Source organism: Sceloporus undulatus, chromosome 5 (genome assembly GCF_019175285.1).
Source record: "Sceloporus undulatus isolate JIND9_A2432 ecotype Alabama chromosome 5, SceUnd_v1.1, whole genome shotgun sequence".
In the NCBI taxonomy this organism is placed as follows: domain Eukaryota; kingdom Metazoa; phylum Chordata; class Lepidosauria; order Squamata; family Phrynosomatidae; genus Sceloporus; species Sceloporus undulatus.
Genome location: NC_056526.1, coordinates 75,252,292 through 75,271,375, shown reverse-complemented (window position 1 = coordinate 75,271,375; position 19,084 = coordinate 75,252,292). Strand labels below are relative to the sequence as shown.

The window sequence follows — 19,084 nt, the reverse complement described above, 5'->3', positions numbered from 1 at the left end:
ACCATTATGGATTAGTACATTACTATTCCAATTTACATCTGCAAAAACTATTTAAATTGAGTTCAAGACATGTGGTCACTATGGAAAAACTGCTTGAAAACCTTTATAACAACTCCCACTCTTCTGGTAGCTCATTATCTGAATGAGACACTACACCAAGAATTCAGTTTTTTGAACATATCTGCCAAAGTCCTAACTAACTGGAACAATGGGACCTGGTGAATCAACACTGATGTAAGTTCCATGGATTTCATGGATTTATTCTAGTTGAAACTACTAATTGGATTTAGGCCATTAGCTAATTTTCCAAATGCAGTATTTGAAGTAGAATATACAACTAGCAGACAATGCCATGCCTTCTGTGAATAAAGTTTTTTTTTAAATTATTGGAGTGCAGACATTAGTAGGTGTATGGAGGAAATTGTACAGGAACTGGCTCTAAAAGGGAGAGATGGAGCCTTACAACACTATGCTTAGGGCATGGATGCAACCTGATCTTGAGGCTGACAGGAAACTAAAAATGAAAGACTAAAATGGAAGGGTGGCTAACCAATCTATTAAATAGCCATTAAATAGCTTGCTGTGGAAGAAGGCCAACTCTTCTGCCAGTCCTCAAAAATTTCCTTTAACAGGAAACCGTTAAAGAAAATACTTGCAAATTTGTAATTCAAGACATTGAAAGAGAGAACATCAGGTTGGAAGATGATGGTAAAGAATCTGGTTAAACTTCACCTAACAGCTGCAAGCACTCCTTCCAGCTGCACAGTCTCTTCTCGGTACATTTTTTTCTTTCTTCCCCAACTGTTCTAGATTATTTACACATAGCAAATCTGTCCATAATAATAAAAACCAATTAGCTACTCATTATATCTATTGCTTTAAGTTGTACAAGGAAGAAAAAGCTTGCATTAAGCAATGATTACTAAAATTCCAAATTTTTGTTGCCAAGGAAAGGGGATTGCTTGCCAATACACCTTGGCTTGCAGCCTAAGGGTTATCTATAGCCTGGAAGGTACTTGGTTACATTAATATACAAAATACAGAGAGGTCTCTCCCCCCCCTCCCCTTATAGCGAGGCTGAATTCCTTCCTGTTGACAGTCATGGAAAGACAATTTCACGTTTCCTGGTACTTGGGATCTTGTCTATGAACAAAGTGATTAATAAATACACTATATCATATGTTCCTATTATGTAACGTTTACGAGAATGTGAGAGCATTTCTCCTTTGTTCATACTCAAGGCATGCAGCTGTGTCTGTGTCTTAAACTTGTCTGTACACCCACCCCATCCCATTCAGAGATTGTCCTGTTCAGACAACACATAATCCAAACCTGATTCTGGTGCGAGCAGTTAGGATGACATCCAGCAAGTTCAGCACCAGAACTGAAGCATAAGAACCTTAAAACAAAAGAAAATAACTTATCTCTTCCTCCCAACCTTCCAGGAAGATCCAGAGCCCTCCATTCCAGCAGAGACAGCCTTTGTACCACCAGAGTCACCAGACCCTTGCTCTCAGGTCAGAACAAGGTGCCCACACATATAACCGATACCACATTCTGATCTCTGCCCAGTGGGCGCACTGGGCAGCTCAGCAGGATGCCCATACAGACAGAAAGTGACATGGGGCAGCAGCATGGGAATGGAAGGCCATGTAACAGGGGCCGATCAAGGAAGCTAAGATACTCTAGGCTGCCCCCAGAGTATTTTGGCCAGTGCAGACAAGGCCATAGTTTATTAATGGCAGACATTAACAAAATGATTACTGAAAAGATTCTTGCTGCAACTATTAGAAAAAAGTCACAAATACTAAGTGAAATGTAGACATTCTGAGTTCAGTTTAGAATCATAGAATCATAGAGTCGGAAGAGACCGCAAGGGCCATCCAGTCCAACCCCTGCTGTGCAGGAACTTTCAATCGAAGCATCCCTGGCAGATGGCCATCCAGCCTATGTTTAAAGACCTCCAAGGAAGGAGACTCCACTACACTCTGAGGGAGTTTGTTCCACTGTCAAACAGCCTTTACTGTCAGGAAGTTCCATCTATTATATTTTTGTCATCTTGCATTTATTTTGTTAAATCTACCTATATGCTATATAAATGAAAATGAAATGCATTTATTCCAATTTGAATTTTATTTGTTATTATTCTATTTTATGGTCTTACAGTATACTATATTATAATAGTATAATAAGTTCTGTAAGAGAACAAACCCATCCATTTTTCACTTGGAAACTTTTTCTTGTCACCTCTGTTTGGCTTCATAAAAATAGAAAGACATGTATACTAGTTTGTGGTCAGTGAAAAACTCTGCCGCACACTGCAAGTTTTGCAAACATGTGAGTTTGATTCATCAGTCCTGGTATTTTAGTAAAGGGATGTTATACACAAAGTTTCTAAGTCAAGTAAATAGTGGTTGCAGATTATACCATGTTCTTTTTCTTGCAAAAAATGAGAGCTAGGAAGTGATATGACAGCTAAAATGGAAACCATGAGTAATCTTCTGCTGTGCACATCCATGCATAAAACAAAATCTATTGTGGTTCAAGGTCACCCATAAGACCCTAGGAAGGAGCAAGAAACTGAAAGAGCTTATAAAATAATAGATAAAATATTAATAACTATCTTAGAAAGTAGCTTGAGTGCTGAATTATGATTCTGAGAGACCAGGGTTTGAATTCTTGCTCATCCATAAAAACTAACTGGTGATCTTGGGCAAGTCCCACTTTTTCAGCTTCAGAGGAAAGCAATGGCAAACTTCCTCTGAACAAAGCTTGCCAACAAAAACAGTGATGGGTTCACCTTAAATTTTCCATAAGTCGCTAATGAGTTGAAGGCATAAAAAAAAACAAGAATAACAAGTCATTATCTGTGTAACTTCTACTTTCTTAGATCAATGGCATCTCTATATAAAGTATGGATATGTAGGCAGTTTAACTCCTCTGGTGATTTTGGAACAATAACCCTGACCATCTCCAGAGTTTCACTGCAATCCAAAAGGGCACCTGTTTTGTCATTTGTTGCCTTGTCTGAATCCTTACCAAAGATTACCTGCATGTAACTTAAGAGTCTGATTCTACACTCTACATTTATATTGGGGTGGAAAATAGAAAGAGAAGTTGCATGTGACTAAAACTACTGTAAGAGGCATTTTAACTACTACTAGGTTCAGATAATGATACTGTCACTTGCTCTGTTATTTTTTAATCAAGTGCTTGCATTCAAATGTGTAAAAACTCTCAATTCACTTTCACAAGATGCTAATTCCACTGGAGTGTATGAAGTATGATTGTAAAAGAAGGCCATTTTTATTGAGCATAATGCTGGTCTGGATACCAAGGTTAACTCTGTAACTCAGTTCATCTCTTTGGAGTTTATCACACAGCTTACCTTCTGCCATGCTCCTGTTGCGTAAACATCATCGATCTGCAACGACGGGAGCCTCCTGGTGGGATCGCGGATGGTGCAATGCTTCCGTTTCCATAATTGAAGCGTTATCGTGTTTTAAAAAGCCCCCTTTTAAATAACAGATTAAATCGTTATTAAAAAGGGGCCCTTTTTAAACACGATAACGCTTCCATGACGAAAATGGAAGCGTTGCACCATCCGTGATCCCACCAAGAGGCTCCCATCGCAGATTGGTGGCGTTTACACGATGGGAACACAGTGGAAGGTCAGCTGTGTGATAAACGCCTTTGAATTCATCAGACTGAAGTAGAGAACTATATAGCTTGAGACACTCTATCACCTGAAAGTATACTCGTCCTTCCACATTTGCTGGGGTTAGGGACACAGAATCCTCGTGAATGTGGAAAAACCACAAATAACAAAAACACAATGTTTTTACTTGAGAGAACACCTCTCTAGGAATCTCTAGGTCCTCCTGTGCAACTCTGTGGTCAACATCTGCCAAACATTGACCATAGAATTGCACTGGAGGAGCTATCAATGCCTAGTGGAGTGTTGTCTCTAGGAATCTCTAGGTCCTTCAGTGCAACTTTTGGTTAAAGTTGACTACAGAGTTGTGCTGGAGGAACTAGATATTACTAGAGAGAACATATTAATAAAATCCGTGAATAATCAAATCCACAAAAGTCAAAGCCACAAATGTGGGTGATGAGTGTAAAACAGAAAGTAACGTATTTTGTTTATCTGAGATTTCACTTTTCTGCAAAAAACAGCAAAGGAAAGCACTTCATGCTTATTTGTGAGAAAAAGTCAATATAAGTTGAGTATCCTTTTATCTAAAAAATCCAAAACTGCAAAATCCAAAACTTTTTTTGTGGCTGCTTAAGTTAGAGGGCATGTCTATATGTGCCAAATGAAACAGTTTCCTCCACCCTCATGGCACCCTGTGTCCATGATGTAGGGCCAAACTCCCAATTTGACTATCTTCATGATGTGAAGCCAGTTTCACATCTCTGCCTTAAACCAGACTCACCTTTTGCTCCAGAGTTTCCAGGAAAATCCAGAGCCATGCCAGGCAGCTATTTACACACACATCCCACTGTGTCACCCAATACTGCTGGCATGAGTTGCTCCTGCTGAAGTCACAACAAGGTGTCCAGTCATGTGATCAATGCTGGGTGTCTTGTTTTCGACCTCAGAGGAAGTGATTTGAGCTACCAGCAGTGGTGCTAGGTAACACAGTGGGATGCATGTGTAGCAGACAGTCACCCAGTGTTGCTCCAGATAGAGGAGGAATTCAGGGCAGCTCTTGGTCCAGAATATTCCAGGGGAAGTCCACAATATTCTGGCCAGTGTAGAATCTCTCACTCCTTTGCTTTCTGATGGTTCAATGTACACAAACTTTGTTTCATGCACAAAACAAATTGAAATTACCTTCATGCTATGTGTACATGAAAAATAAATTATTTCTGTGTTTGAACTTGAGTCCCATCTCCAGAATATCTCATTATGTATATGCAAATTTAAAAAAAAATTCCAAAATCCAAAACACTTCTGGTCCCAAGCATTTATGATAAGGGATACTCAACTTGTAGTCATTTTATATCAAGAAAGGAGGCTTAATAAGCTATCAGTTTTCATATCAGCTAGTAGCTTGAACTCAACATTTACACATTTTGACTGATATTTTAGAGAAAGCATTGTTTTTGCCAGCCAAAGAAACATGAGATTTTGCATTGTTACAACAAGATTACAAATGTAAAATAAAACCTATATACTCTTTCAATATATCACAGTCTATATACAAATTGAGTGAGATTTTCTTTGGAAAGGCATAAGCTCTGAAAACATGGCTAGAAGACTTTATACTGGACATTTTTCTCCAATGAACCACATAGCAATTGTAATGAACAGACCAGTCTTGAAACGGTGAACTCACTGATTACCAGTCCAACAAATCCATTCCAAAAGCCAGACTCTTTCTCCTCCATACTAAAATGTGACATGTCTTTTGCTAGGGGTTTCTGTGTGGTTTTTAAAGGCAGCATCTCTGTCTCTATTTTGGTTAGATTAAAAAAAATTGGGCTATAAAGATAATGGAGGAAGACAGATTTTTGCAACTTGAGTAATAGGCAAACATAACAATGAACTTTATATGTTGTAGCAATTACTGTCAGAGCCTAGAACAGTAACATTTTAGGATTATGCCTTGTAGAATCAGCCAGCCAGCATGGCTATCAATTATGCGTCTGAGGGATTCTGGGAGATACAGGCAGAGATCCTCCATCAGATTTGTGTAAAGTAAATCTCTGAATGAAGAGTTACATGTTGATTGTGCTACATTGCTGAAAGGCAAAGTTGTGCAACTGAATGCACAACCAAAATATATAACTGAATGCAGAGCCAGATGCACAATTCAACACACAACTAAATGCACAACAGAACAGGCACCCACATGAGCAACAGTACCATATGCACAGCTCCACCTCTGGCACCTCAAACTGAATGTAAACATTACAGATCAGACATCAATGTTCAGTGGCTTCCATAGGTAACTTGGGTAACGTGAGTAAGAAACCAAAAGGATTCCAACCACAATCCCAAAAGTAGCATTCCAAAGCTCTGGTTATCACTGGCTAAGCTGACTAATGAATTCTGGGAGCCATTCTCCAAAAAAGTAACTTTCCCAAGCTCTGGTTGCTATGCTGTACTCCTGCACATTAAGGTAAGACTAAATTTATGGAAATGCTTTAATGTAAAAACAAATCCCTGAACATAGAAAAACATGTGCACATGTTTTTGCACAGTAGAACATCCTAGTAGAACATCTTCCCTTTACACAGCAGAACATCTTCCCTTTAACATGTTACAGTTAAGCAAAATCTGCTCCTTGTACCTGACTAGTGAAGTCCAGTTGTGAAACACAACAGTTGAAGCAGTAAATCTGTGTGGGACTGTACAAGAAATGGAACAAATAAACATTGCAATACTTGGAAGGAGCAAGCTAAACTGGATGGGAATGGAGCACTTTCAGTCAGATAAACACAGTGTTTTACTCTGCAAATGACAAGAAGAAATGAAGTAGCATTAATAGTGAAGTCTGACTGAATAATATCAACAAAACTGCACACAGAAAACTCACCAATATAATCCAAGTTTATGATCCAACTATATAGGCAGAAGAGGAAGAAATCAAAAGATTCTATGCTGGCCTCTAGGCAGAAACTGATCACAGCTCTCTCCCCCCCGCTTCTCCTGCAAAACCTGACAGGAATAAAATCATCTCATTTGAAATGTGATGCTGGAGGAGAGTTCTACAAATACCATGGAAAATAATGGAAAATAAAATGGTCTGAAAGTAAATCAAGCCTGCACTCTCTCTAGAAGCCAAAAGGATTAAGATGAGGTTATTGCACTCTGGATACATCATGAGAAAACATGACTCATTGGAAAAGACTTCAGTGCTGCTGAGTAAAGTTGAAGTAGGAAAAAAGAAAGACAACATTGCAGGAAGATTGATTTTATCAGGGAATCTACAGCTCTGAGTCTTGGAGATCTCCAAGAGCAAGGCTGCACTTGGAGATCTCTCATTCACAGGGTTACTTGGCTGTCAATCTGACTTGACAGAAAATAAACAACAACAAAGGATGCGCCACCAGACTGCAGGTAGGTACTCCATGATGAATGAGACTGAGTAAAAAAGTCTGAAAAGGGACTATAATTACCTTTGGCTGGAGTACTCATGTTCAGTCAAAGCTACTCTATGGCTGGCATTTTATTAGGAACGTGTGTGTGTGTGTGTGTGTGTCACTTTTTGTGTGCTGCAGAGGTCAGTGTTCCCTTCCTTCCTCTACAGCCCCCTGGCAACCTACTGAACAGCTTCTGAAGCTCCTGCAAAGCCATTCTCTGTTTTATGGGGAACTGGCACGATCATGGAAATGTCTGTCTGTAGATAGACATTAATGCTGTGATTCTCCAGGGTTTTCCAGATATCTCAGCACTATTATAATCATTTTGTGTCTGGCTATGGGGACATTGCCAGATGCTTCTGTGATCCTAACAGCTCCCCACAAAACATGGAATAATTGTTTAGATGGAAGACAGAAGGGGGCTCTGAGGCTGTTTAGTAAGTCAGGACGGTTATATGGATCAGCCTAGCACAGGTCCTCATGCAGACCTACTATGCTACACTGAACCATATAGGATGTCTGTCTACCAACATTCCTGGTCCCTGGGCAACATCAATGAGTATGTGTGTGTGTAGCATGAAGGCCATCTTTTCAATTTTGTCATGTTTACATAGGGCTAATGTTAAAAAATAGTTTTCCTGAGCACTCTGTCACAGAAAACACAACAGTAATTGGGATGTAGAACCAGTGTGCTGTAGTGGTTTGAATATTGGACCCGGACTCTGGAGATTAGGGTCTGATTCCCAGCTCAGCCATGAAATCCACTGGGTGACCTTGGCAAGTCACATGCTCTCAGCCTCAGGGAAAGGCAATAGCAAACATCATCTTAACAAACCCTCCAAGAAAACCTTATGATAGGTTCTTAGGATCACCATGAGTCAGAAACAACTTGAAGGTACAGAACGAACACACACACACAAAATTGGGATGTAACTCTCTTTGATTTAATTCTCACAGTTTTCTACCTCCCTGCTAAGTAAACTGAAATTTTTGAAGATGTTCCCACAGTTCAGGACTTATCCCTTTCCTTCCGCACAATATTCCTCCTGTCCTTCCTGTTTCTATCTTGGCACTGATTTGCCTTGTTCTTCTCCATCTCCTCTTTTTGTCTCCTTTTTCTTCCCCTTTCACTTCCAGCATTTTTCTTACGAGTGCTACTTAGTTCTTTTTTTCTTCAAGCTCCTTGTGGCAAGGAAGCAACAGATTTGGGGGGGGGGGGGGGGTGAGGGAGGCTTCATTCCTGCCCAACTGAAGGATCTGACTTCCCCAGGCTGCCAAAATATTTTATTGCCTTCCCTGAAGCCCAAAATAGCACATGGGATTCTGGGAAGATATTGGCACACAGAAAGAGAAAATGGCTTCCATCTGCCACGTTCCAAAGTTAGCTGTCTTTTAAGTCGAAGACAGGGCCTCTAATTGGGTCTGGGGCTTTAGCTAGGGTTCTCTGTGTCAGAGTTTCTCAATGCTTAAGAAACCCCTTTTTATCCCCTCACATTTATTCTTCTCAAGATTAGTCTGTAACGTTGAAGTCCAAAACATTATGCACTTCAATTGGTGTTCATGAAACTTTGGCTACAGCATCCGTCTGCCTAGAAAAAAAAAAGAGAGTTTGGAAAATGAATTCTTTGGACTACAGCTGTCAGAATCCCTCCAGCCAACTTGGATCATCTCCATGCTATGGGAAATCTGAAAGTTATGGTACATAAAAGTAACTTTTCACAGCCTTGGTAACAGTTCCTGAGATAACTTCTTGTTTGCTGTCTATTTCCAAATATACCTCTGAGAGTACACAACCAATGTTATCCCCCCCTCCCATGTTGCTTTTCTTTTCTTTTGTATTACCAGAGGGCATACATGATAGTTGGAACTCTGCAAGTTCCCTTGTTGTGTTAATGAACATGAAAAAAAGAGAGAGAAATGTGGGACAGATGGTCATCTTCCACTGGAATTTATTATTTAAACAAATTCAAGGCTTCAAGACAAATGCCTTGAAAATTTAATAGGACATTTTAAAAAAGTTAACAAGTCAGAAACACGGTCTTCACCCCTGGCCTACCACTGGTATTACTGGGGAGATACTTTGTTGAAGAGGTGAACATTTGCTGGACTTGATCTTTACCACCACACCACAAAGTGGGAAACTGTCAAGTCTTATGGCCACAATAACCAATCTTCTCAGTTCTTTTACTGCTTCTAGCATGCTGACTGGAGAGGGGTACATACTGCTTATTTTTCAAGGCACACTTTGGCTCAAAGACCACCACTGGATGCTCTTTAGCATGGAGGGTAAATGTAGGGAAAATGCACAAAAGTCCCATACAAATTTCTAGGAGAAGAGATCATACTGAGCAAATTCCAAAACCCAGAAGATACAATTTTACAAAGCACATGTGGTATAAAGAAATCAGTACAGAGCAAATTCTAAAATTCAAACTATACGTGACAGAAATGTAGAGCCGTAGAAAACATTGGTTAAGAGACCACATTCCAAACACCGTTTCTTCTTTTGACTAAGCCTTCTGAAAACCAGCACATTTTTCCCCATACAGATCATAAGTCACGTGATGTACTCAGGGGATTATATTAACTACAGATGTTTTTGTGTAATAAAATAATCCATTCAGCTACAGTATTTTGACACCAAATAGTGCTCAAGCTAAACTACCCTTGTCTAATGACTATATGCACATAATACACTAAGAAGTTCATTCCCATGGTTTCCATTTCTCTAACATAATGCTAAGTGACTTTGAAGCTAGCAGAAACATGCCACAAGGCAAGGACACTAGGACTAAAACCCAAATTTCAGTGGTAATGACAAGTTTTAGGCATCTGAAAAATTCAAAGTTGATCTGTCTCCCTTAGGAGCTGGCTGTCTTTGCAATTTAATATTCTACAGATAGATTTGCATTTCATATCTTATCTTTTGCCTAAATGTAAAAAAAATGGCTCAACATGCAAAGATAGACATACATGTACTGTACTTCCCAGAAATTCAAGATACTTACATTTATTATTAAACTTGGCATTACCTCTCCTCCTCTTCCCCCCACCTTTCAGTATTATTTAAAGCAAGACTGAAATCCTTAACTAAATCAACCATCTTTTAAATAGTGTCATGTGGTTTGGGGGAGATGTGGACTATTTTGGATGTGATCCATATTGGTTAATCTATTCAAAACAGCTTCAACCATACAGGAAAACATTCTTGAGGTTTCAGTCTGTTGGAAACCAGTCAGCCTGATGCACAAATGAAGGTCATTAAAACAAGCATGAAAGATCCAAGAATGCTTTTAAGAGAACCATGAAACAAGTAGAACAAGTTACTGATACTAAGCAAGATAGGCATAAAAATCCTACACAAGCCTGCCTGTTCTCTGCACTGTGACAATTAAAGTGGATGTGATGCAGCTTCATTTTCTTTAAACACCCTTTTCAGCATGTTGCATGTCAGTTTAATACCTTTTACTGTCAGAACTAGTATGAATTAATCATTGAACCAAACCAGGTTTTCAGTTGTCAGAAGCAAAATTTTGCACTAAGAATTAAAACTTATTTCCTGCTCTTCCGTTTGCAGACATCAGCACTTCACATTGGGAGTTATGGTTGTGGGGAAAATATGTTGTTGTCTTCAAGTCATTTCTGACTTATTTGTTCAGAGGACATTTGCCTTTGCCTTCTCCCGAGACTGGGGAGAGTGTGACTTGCCCAATGGGTTTCCATGACCATGCAGGGATTCAAACCCTGGTTTCCATCATCCTGTCTGTCTGGGAAAATATATCATACTATTTCAACTTTGCAGAAAATTTCAAAATGCCCAACTGGATCAGCAGGACAGACAAATTGGTACATTTAGCGTCTGAATAGTGACCTGAAGCCACCACTGCTTTCTTTCTATATATCAGGGTTGGGAATCATATAAATCATTCCCTTAAACCCACACAGAACCTGCCCCCCAGAAAAACATCAACAACCCCCCATACTTGCTGTTGGAATATATTAACAAAACAACTTAATAATGAAAACCTGTTTTCACTGTGAGAGGCTGATCTACTGTATGTCCTGGATGCTTTTATGTTATGTTTTGGACTGTAAGCTGTTTAACTGTATTTTAAGGGGGGTTGGATTGTGGAATATGGGAATGTATGTTTTAATCTTGTAAATTGCCCCAGTTGTGTTGCACAGAGGGGCGGGATAAAAATAAATTATTATTATTATTATTATTATTATTATTATTATTATTATTATTATTTTATATCCCTTTCCCCAACAGTGGGACTCATGGTGACTTACAAATTTTGAAAACCACTACATAGTAAAAACCATCTGAAAACATCCCCCCCATATCTATGTGTTTGTATCACTGTGTGTGTGTGTGTGTGTGTAAATCAACAAAACAGCACAGCACATCATTAAAAGCCAATTACAGTCAATTATTAAAAGCCTGATGGAATGGAAAAGTTTTTTATTTGCTGGCAGAAGGAGAACAAGGAGGGAGCCATCCTATCCTCCCAAGGGAGGGAGTTCCAAAGTGCGGGAGCAGCCACTGAGAAGGCAATTTGAAAGTAGTTGCAATAGCAGGAGAAAGGGGAGTAAATTCAATTATTAATTGCCTCCATGAAAGAAATCATCTAACATCACAGAAGTGAGTTCTGAGCTTTAGCAGTAGTTGATGTAATAGTGGTGAAAAGGGAAGAAAGCTAGAAGAGGAAGCAATCAGTTCTCATCCCCACCCACCCATGGAAGTAAGCCCTGTGGCTCTCTTAGAGCCCTTAAGAAAATAAAAAGGTCTACTGCCTCCTTCCATCAACACAGAACTTCCTGGCTAACAAATACATGTCTCTGTGATCCACTGGGGACTAGCAATACACCAGCTATCATAGAATTCCAGCATCTTGTCCTGCTGCCAGAAACAACATTAAAAGAAACAAATGGACAAATTAAGAGGACTCTTTAAGAATTCTTTAAAAACAGCATTTGGGCAACTGTAGAAATGGTCCCTGGCTTCACTATAGTTGTCCAGCCCGATTTAAACTATTTACATATCACTTTTCATTTGGAATGCTCAAGGAGGCTAATAATTAAGATAAAATAATGAAGTAAATTTACACCATTTACAGTTGTAACAGTAAAATGGGAGCAGACAGTCCAGTAGCAGATTATAAAAATAAAAATATTGAAAACCAAGTTTTTTTCAAGTACGTTAATGTATGTTAATGTGAACTGGTACACAGCCAGTGTGTACTTTTACAATAAGCAATTCCATGTGGAATAGATGCAGTTCTTCAGCAGATGAAATCAGAGTTCTTCAGGGTTTTCAAACTAAATGTAAAAATGTGCATTCAAATGGTATGAGAAACTGTAAACAGGAATTTAGTTTTACATGAGGATTATAACCAAAGCATTCTAAGGCCTGTTACAGACTGTCAAAATAAAGCTGCTTCGGGTCTCTTTGGAGGTATGCTGTTGAAATAATGCATGCACCCTAAGAATCCGGAAGCTGCACCAAAGCTGCACTCCAGTGCTTAGGAATGGAGTGTGGCCTCTGGACTCTTAGGACCCATGCATCATTTAAATAGCATACCTCCAAAGAGACCCGAAGCAGCTTTATTTTGGCAGTCTGTAACAGGCCTAAGAAATATCTGTTCAGTCTAGAAACCATTTTCAGCAAACACACTGAAATTTTGTACTCGTTCTCAAAACCCCATAGATATGTGTTTATAACCTGTAAAGGCCTAAAACTCACATCACAGAAATATTACTTAAAAGCACAAATGGGGAGGGAATTGGTATAACTTGCATGACTATGCAAAGTTTGTACACAGTCACACAAATCCACTCTTTGTCTGTCTGCCTATCTATTTATCTGACTTATAGATAGTGTAATTTGTAAAATCTTGCTGAACATTTTGTGTGCACAGTGCATTGTAAGACTTTATACAGGTAACATCACATTAAGGCCATTACCCTACATTAAGGAAAGAAACCACAACTTTTCATTCATGGAGTTTATGTAGCAGCTGCTCAATGCCACCTGCTGAATTGCACAAATGAATCTAGTGTTGCACAACCAGTTAGCATGTACACATCTGCATGCATCCATACACATCCATACCTGCATGAGCAACATGCATCTATAGGCAATAGCATTGCATGCTTTCACAACCTTGATCTGAATATAGCTGTTCTGTAATGGACAAAAACATCCCACTTCTGTAGGTGAACTTGTGCACGCATACAACACAAAGATTCCATCCTACATGTTACTCTCGGATGCCCATTCTTCCACTTTGTTCATTAGACAATGGATAAGCCAGCTCTTCAAATATTTATACTCAGTCTATAGCTTAATGGATATTTACAAAGGGACAATCTGATACTGACATACTAAAACTGGGATGGAAGAGATACTTTATATAATGTGAATGCTATTAGGCAGACGGATTCCGTAGCCAAAGGTTCCATACATCTCTGAAACATCTGATTGTTATCACAAAGCCAAATTTTTGTTTGTGTGATTCTTGGAGTTTCAAGATACAGCATCATCTATTTTCACCATCAGTGTTCCTCTCCACTGCTATTCTTTTTTCTATTTCTTTCTCTTAAAAAAGAGAAAAAGAAAAAGAAAAAAAAGAATCCTTACAACTCAGAGAGTTGCAAAAACTGAACCCACCTTGAATCCCATTCTGGGAGATGATGGAATCTAAAGCCAATAAATAAAGTCATAAACAAACCTTCAGCAAAAAGGTTTCAGTTCTTTGCTAATGCAGTGAACAGGGGGGAAATGTGAATTTTAAAGGTGACACTATTACAGTCATCCCTCCATATCCACAGATTCAACCACCTTGAAATTAAAAACAAACAAACATGCAAATCTTGATTTTTCCATTTTAATAAGGGATGCTATTTTATTGCACCATTGTACACAATGGGACTTGAACATCCACAAATTTTGGTATCCAGGGGAGTTCTGGAACCAAACCACAGCAGATGCCAAGGGCCCCTGGTATAGTCAATCATCTTTTTGAACAATATATACTTATTAGCAACATCTTCTCTAGAATCTCTTGTTAAAAGTAAACAAAATTATCCAATAAAGCAATTAGTAATGAATAGCACAATGCAGCTCCCCTCCACAGTACCTTGCAATCCAAAAAGCAATACTGTAGTAGTTTTGCACTCCTATCTCATTGATGCTTTAAAAAAACAGCAGTAGATGAACAGGCAGATTTTAAAGCATGTATATGAATATTCAATGGTCTCAATTATCCATTCAACAAGGCAAAAACTGCAACAAGCACCCATTAATTAAATCTAGAAGAGTCATTCCCTCGAAAGCAATTAAAAATGACGGAATGGTAAATTCTTCAATTAACTGCACTCCTGTCATGCAAGCTAAAGGAGAAAGGGCTATCGTCATTGTGTAATTAGGCACACACAAGCTGTGAGCCATGCCAATGCCTGTAGGATTGTGGACCTTAAGAAAAACTTTCAAATGTGTCCACAAAAGTTGGTAGCCCATCTGGCATGCATTTGCAAGTGATCTATGATACCGTCCCAAGGCAATGAACCCAAACTGAGGCTGCATCCACGCTGCAGAAATAATCCAGACAACACTTTAATTGCCATGATTCAATGCTATGGAATTCTGGGCACTGTTGTTTGCTGTAACACTAGAGCTCTCTGACTGAGATGGCAAAATGTCTCCGAAAACTACAATTCCCAGAATTCCATAGCGTTGAGCCATTACAGTTTATGTGGTGTAAAACTGGATTATTTCTGCAGTGTGGATGCAGCCAGGGTTTTGCAGGAGTCAGTCTGGGTTTTACTGGAGCTATCCAGGGTGACAAGCTCTGTTCCATCTAAAAGGTTCAGCACATTGGATAGTACCTGTGAACCAAGAGTAATTCCTGTAAATCCTAGATTAACTCCCATAAAATCCATCATGGATTCATTCTTCCAAAGCTATGGAAACACCATGTTCCCTCTGTCCTTTGAAAGAAAGAAAGAAAGAAAGAAAGAAAGAAAGAAAGAAAGAAAGAAAGACCCATCAATATCTCCAATGTACGAAAATGATTTACTTAGCCACCTGAAAACAAAGCTTTACACAGATGAACAGGCAAATAGCTCCACATCCTGATCATCTGATCAGTCACTCACATGGCATGTAGTGATTTATGAAGCATCATTTTCATGAAGTCAACATTTGGCATCCATCTAACTTTAAACAGGTTGTTTCCAAAAATGCACTGCTGAAACTGAGGAGTTTACTTCAATAGCCATTTTAAAACGTTAAGTCATTTTTAAAGGGTTTTAAACGGTTACTTTATGTCTCACTTCAATACAATACAAAACAATAAAAAGATTAACACAATCAAACAGAAAGATTACCATAATATTTATTTTAGTTATTATCAGTAAATAGACACTGCACACTCATTTATATCTCTGAAAATCATACAACATAATATTACGCAGGATGGAAAAGTCACAATAGATTAAGATACGATACAGCCTTCTTGTAGCAAAATTGCACAGGTTCAGATCATTTAAAGACCAAAACAATAACACATTTAAATATGTTCGTAATCTGCCTAGCTGGCATTATCATAGGCCATATTTTGTACTGGCATTTTGACTATTAAGTATTAATGCTGTTAAAAGAAAGAATGTAAGACGTCACATAAAGTGTTACTATAGTAGGTTTTCAAACTTACAAGTTGCCTATAAAATATGTTTCCCAAAATGTTTCGGGAACTATAAAACACATATCATTCAGTCTTCATTAACATTCTTCCAGTTTAATTCCCAATGCTTTCTGCAATATTCTTTGGCATATTGCCCTTCTCTCCACCCCTATCTTGGTTTTTAATAAATGATATTATAATTGTACCAAAACGTAGAGGAAATATAGGTGTCAAGCAGGCAGGTAGGAAAGAGCAACCCAAACCTGCTTTTTCCGAGAGCGGACTGAAACCCCACTGGCTGCACTGTCCACTCCCAAGGCAGCCCTTGTATACATGCCATGGCCGCATGGCATCAAGCCACACTCCTGGGCAATTTTTAACCCCCCCCCCCAACATCCATGCACACCATCACACAAACACACCACTGGCAATTGCCTTCTTCCCAAATGCTATCCCACTGGATGGCTTTCCCCTTGCGATCCTCCACCGAGACAGGGCATCTTAGCAGAGGTGTGCCCAATAAAACATCTCCTGTCTTGGACCATCTGGTTTGTACATGTTGTACTTATAGCCAATGGAGGTTCCACACTTTCCCTTTTTTTTACATTGCCACCCCAACCACTGGCTCTGTTCTTTTTTAAATGCACACCTGCACAGGTGCATTTATATGTCACTTTAAATATAAATGGTCAGGATGGAGCACTCCTTTGAGACCAGATTCACATCAGGGTGTTTATATGCAGGGTCAACGGTGCACACTTTCCTGCTAGAGAGGTTTATTTCCATTTCTTTTCAGTCCAGCTTTTCCTGCCTTGGAGCAGGTGTGGTGAGGTTTCCAACCACTTCAGGGGCATGAGTCATCTAAACACCACTCTCTCAAGGCAGCCTGAAATCACTTCTTTTGGCCCATCCATTTGAAGCCACAGAGGCAAATTCCATTCGGACAGTACACTTGATCCAATTAAGGAGAGGAACATGAATTTTTTTGTCTAATATGCCAGGAACCATTATCATATCTGTGTCCAGATATTTGGGCAGTGAAGACTTACTTTTAACTACATGTCTTATCATATATTAATTTCACTATTTTATTGTGTTCCTTTTTATAGTATTTTTATAATGTTCAGCTTCAAAATTGTGTTTTTAATGTTATTAAATACATTGTGGAACTGATGGAACAAAAAGGTGATGCATAAATATTTATATATAAATAATTTAAAAATAATCCAATCAATTCCATCACACAGAGGATTTTCAGACCAGAACTTTAAGCGCTGGTAAATAGCTGCTAAATTGCTAAAATGGAAAGTTTGCATTCATAAGAATTTGCCTCTCCCTGAATGATTCAGAGATGCTGGAGGGGAGCCGACGATCTCCTGACGTTTAGGAAGCACGTCAGGCTTTCACACACACACACACATGCATCCTAAATGATTTTGCAGCATTTTACCAGCGCTTAAGCTTGAAGAATATATACTGTATGATGAATATCAAACTAAAGCTGGTCAACAGAGGTAAGTGAAAAATGTAGTTCACAATTTCAGAAATGGTTCAATGAATACAGTATCTGCTTCAGAAATGTTTCAAGAATAATAAATACTTTCTCTGAATGGACACCATGTATATTATCTGTTCAATATTGTCTAACTCAGTGATGGCGAACCTATGGCATGCGTGCCAGAGGTGGCACTCAGAGCCCTCTCTGTGGGCACATGTGCCATTGCCCCAGCACAGAGTTTGCCAGAGTTTGTTACTAGAAAGCCAGAGGGACATGGCACTTTGCAATAAATAAGTGGGTTTTGGGTTGCAGTTTGGGCACTCGGCTTCTAAAAGGTTCACCAACTCATAAAACACAATGAATATGCTTAATTTTTTATTAATGCAAGAAAGCACATTAATTTTAATGAAGATGCAAGTAAGAATTTTTGAATAATCACATAGTTTGAATTCTGTCACACAGAACTATATATTATTTGTTGTACTTTTAAAGGGAATGTGGAATATTACAAAGGGAATAAAATCCTTAAATCATCCTCCCATTATCCTGCTGCTTAGTTTTAAAAAATGCAAAAAAAAAAAGACAGTACATTATCATTTTATTCCGTGATTCATGATAGATACATGAAAAAGGTTAATAGGAAACATCTTCCACTATTAATTCTTCACTAATTTGTTGTAATTATTATATTCATTTTATATATATATATATATATATATATATATATATATATATATATACACGTCCGTCCATCCATCCATCCATCCTGCCCTTTCCCCAAAATTGGGACTCAGGACAGCTCACAACATTAAAAAACAGTTCAATTAAAAGCCTACAAAAATAGTATATTAAAACAAAATTAAATTATTAAAATATTAAAACAAGTTACATATTAAAAGAATACAATACAATTAAAAAGATAAAACAATTAAAATAGTTTAAAAGAATACAACACCATGCTTAACACCATCCCATGCTTTTAAAACTTTCTGTTTAATATCCATGTCTAAATAGGTAGGTCTTAGCCTGCCGGTGGAAGGATAACAAGGAAGGGAGTTTCACAGTCTAAGAGAAGGCCCTCTTTCATGTCACCACCAACCGTGCTTGTGATAGTGGTGGGATGGAAAGATAGTGGTGGCAAGGATCGCAGAGCCCAGGCTGGTTCATACAGGGAGATACAGTCTGCCAAACAGCCTGGACCTGACCAACATAGAGCCTGTTACCATAGTCCCAACAGAATGTAATCAAGGCATGTACCACAGAGGCCAGATCCAGCATTTCAAGGAATGGGCACAGCTGGCGCACAAGGTTTAAATGTGCAAAGCAATTCTGGTCACTGCACAGACCTGAGCCTCCAGGTTCAGAGCCGAATGCAGGAGTACACCTAACCTGTGAACCTGCATCTTCAGAGGGAGTGCAACCCTATCTAACACAGGCTGGATCCCTATTCCCTGATCTGCCTTCCGACTGACCAGGAGCACCTCTGTCTTGTCTAGATTAAGTTTCAATTTTTTACTGATGACAGACCTTGGTTTAGGACCTGGACAGCCTCCTTGGATTGAGGTGAAAAGGAGTAGTAGAGTTGAGTGTCATCTGCATATTGATGGCACCACACCCCAAAAACTTCGGATGACCTGTCCCAGTGGTTTCATGTATATGTTGAATAGCATAGAGGACAATACAGAACCCTGAGGGACCCCACAGGTCAATGGCCAGGGCGTCGATCAGGAGTCACCTAGTACCACTTTCTGGGTTCACCCTTCCAGGAAGGAGCAGGACCACTGTAAAACAATACTTCCAAGTC

General features: G+C 39.0%; 1 protein-coding gene and 1 long non-coding RNA gene across 2 annotated transcripts in view; both read right to left on the bottom strand.

The window, feature by feature from the left end:
• The window catches only part of PLXNB2 (plexin B2), a 397,958-nt gene that overhangs the window by 204,120 nt on the left and 174,754 nt on the right, over window positions 1-19,084 (bottom strand). The window lies entirely within an intron of this gene.
• Window positions 8,018-19,084, bottom strand: part of LOC121931834 — a 63,691-nt gene continuing 52,624 nt past the window's right edge. The window contains exon 2 of the long non-coding RNA XR_006104220.1: window positions 8,018-8,684. This is a non-coding gene — a long non-coding RNA (uncharacterized LOC121931834). The remainder of the gene's footprint in view (window positions 8,685-19,084) is intronic.